We start from the raw sequence: 3,262 nt of genomic DNA on the forward strand, positions 1-3,262 counted from the left end.
TACGACTACTCTCTCCATAAAAAATCCTAAACACTGTTCTCTGTTTTCTGAGCAAATATTCTGAGTTCCATTCGGGTTTGTGAGTGCACACAAACTCAGGCGCCGTGCTTATCTTGGAGGGTGACTGTTATGCGTCTACTGCACCGGGAGGTAGCGCGGAATCGTCTTTTAGGTCAGTGATTATCCACGACGCGGCTACTATCATTTGGTTCGCATCCCATTTAGATAAGTTTTTTTTTGGTTTTATAGCATACAAGTCTAAAACCTTCTTCATCCTATGGATCTACATTGCCAAAATTTGTAGCCCTTCCCGAAACTATGGGTGATGAATTGAGAGAAGAGTTTTGAGGGAGAAAAGGAAAACCTTGAGGAGAGAGAAAGTTGAAATAAAGAAAATTAGCAATGACAATCAAATTTTGATGCAATGAAAGTAACAAGAAATGTCGTGAAAGAGTAAAACGGTACTTAGTTACATTTGGACCAGCTATTTTAAGGTGAAGCAGAATTCACCTCACCAATAAGTCTTGTATAAGGCCGGCTTACGTTAATTTTATTATAAGACGGTCAATTTAATGGTAACTTTAACCCCTTGGATAACTTTGATTTGATGTAATGAGTTTTAATGTATAATTTCTAGTGGATATATGCTGTGAAAGCTAATATGTTTGATCTAATATATTATAAGTGTTGTTTAAGGGTAATATTTATGTTAGGAAAATGGTAACTTTTGTAATATAAGGGCAAATTTACGTACTTTAGGGTAAACTAGATGAAAGCTCATGCGATGCACGGTTTTTTATAAGTAACTCTTACGAAAAGATAATTTTCTTAGTTAAACCATATAATGTTTTGATTGATTTGCTATTTCAAAAAAAGATTATTTTTATTATTTTTATATAATTTATAATTCGATCTTATTCGTTGAAGTTAATTAGGTTGAAATTGAATTTAAAGTTATTAAACAAAATTATAAATATAGCACCTCATTGGTCGGATATTAGAATAAAATATTGAATGTAAAAAGATTTTGTTTAAAATAAGTTAAATCCTAAATCATTATTCGTAGTTTTATACCTAAAACTTAAAATTTGGTCAAAATAATGTATTTTATATGTTATCTCATCCGCTAGATATAAGGATAAAAAATTTAATATGAGAAGATAATTTTTTATATATATAATTACATCCTATCTCACTACTAGTAGCCGTGGTTGGGTTTCTTTTTTTAATCTACGTGGACACATAGAAATAAAACCTTAAATCTCATTCGTTAATTTAGCTTATGTGGCGATTGTTTTTTTTTAATTCTACATTCATGCCCGTATGATGCACATTTTTTTTTTAATATTTATTCTAATTTCTTTTACATAAATCAAGGAAATAAATTTTTTTTTAACTTAAAGTCTAAGTTTTTTTAATTATTAAAAATTTAGTATATAAATCCCTATAATATTGTGATTATTTTTTATTAAAAATGGATAATTTTTATTTTTAATGTAATTAAAAATGCGATTTCATTTGTTGATGACACTTAAATAAATTAAAAGTAAAATAAAATTTTGAAATCCGTTTACATTATATTTATCGGATAGTTGGATAAAATCTCTAATATAAAAAGATAATTTTTTGTCTTTTTAATTATTTAAATACTCAATCATTATTCATCGTTCTTTAGCTACGTGGAAATTGAATTTAAATTCTTAAATCTCATTCGTTAATTTTGCTTAGGTGGCAAATGATTTTTTCAATTCTAAAACAAAATACAAATCTAATTTTTAATTGGTCGAAATAATACCTTTGCTTATGTGGCGCGCCGAATGCTCCCAAAAATTGCCTACTTTATTTATATGTACTAGTTTTGTGCCCGGGCGATGCCCGGATGAGTAATAATTTTAGAATAAGCTTTTTAAATTGAATATTAAATACGATCATATCATCCGTTTTGATAATGCTGAATATTTAGACACATGATATCATATCCCTTATGTTTATATCCATTTGTAAATAGATATCAATGTTATGATTGACTTGAAATTACTTTTATTGAAGTTAAATTATTTTCACTGAAGTGAAAGTATTTTTACTAAAATAATTTACTGATTAAAACTTAGCTTTACTGATTCTCTATTATTTTTTTAAAATAAATTAAATATCAACGTGTTTTGTATGCGGCTAGCCACACCATGTGGCCGGACAAAATAACCCCTATAAAACTGACCGAGTAACCTTTGTAATGTTAATCGAGTAACCCCCCTAACACTGACTATGTAACCTCTATAACACTGATTGAGTAAACCCTATACCATTGACCAAGTAACCCTTATAGCACTAACGAAGTAATTTTCATAATAGTTGGCCACACAGTGTAGTCAGCTACCTACAAAAGTTTGTGATTAAACATATTATAAAGGAAAAATTGCTAAAAGTAATCCCAACTTTCACGTATTCGCTTTAAATAATCCCAACTTTGGATTATTATTAAATAATCCCAACATTAGAGGTCATTGGTTCAAAACAGTCCCATGTGACCGGTAACCTGATTAACAGGTAATTTTTTTTTTAAAAGTTAATTGGCACGTGTCATCACGTTAATGGCTGAAAATATATTTAAAAAAATAAAAATAAAATTAAAAAAATAAAAACAAAAAACCCAACCCCAAGCCCCCCAACCCATGACAACCACGCAACCACCGGCGTCGGGCCTGCCACCGGCCTAGCCCAAGTCCCCGGCTTCGGAATGCTGCGGCCAGACCCCCTCCCCCACGCCGACATCGCTCTAACTGACGCCCCTTTCCCTCAAACAACTATTCCGGAGCCTAAACCCGCCTAAAATCCCAAAATCACCTCCCCACGCATAAAAACCCCCAGCCGCCCCTCCCCCACCATCGGAACCCTAGCGCTAGGGTTCCGATGGTGGTGGAGGGGCGGCTAGGGGTTTTTATGCGGTGGGGGAGGTGATTTTGGGTGGTCGTGGGTGGGATTTCGAGGGTTCAATTTTGGGCTGCGGGATTGGTGGTTTTGGGGGAAAGGGAGCTACCGACGCAAGGGAAGGGGGTTCTAGCCGACGCATGGGTGGGGAAGGGGGTTTCGGCCGCCGCAATTGTTGTAAGGAAGGTGGTTCGTGGGTGGGGCTGGACAATTTTTTTTTTTTTGTAAGTTTTTCCTTTTTTTCAATTTTTGTAAGTTTTTTTTAAAATTTATCAACCAATCACATGGTGACACGTGTCACCTTAACCAATTATAACAGGTTAGTAACCGGTAA

The sequence above is a fragment of the Chenopodium quinoa genome, unplaced genomic scaffold (assembly GCF_001683475.1).
Source record: "Chenopodium quinoa cultivar QQ74 unplaced genomic scaffold, ASM168347v1, whole genome shotgun sequence".
Classification (NCBI taxonomy): domain Eukaryota; kingdom Viridiplantae; phylum Streptophyta; class Magnoliopsida; order Caryophyllales; family Amaranthaceae; genus Chenopodium; species Chenopodium quinoa.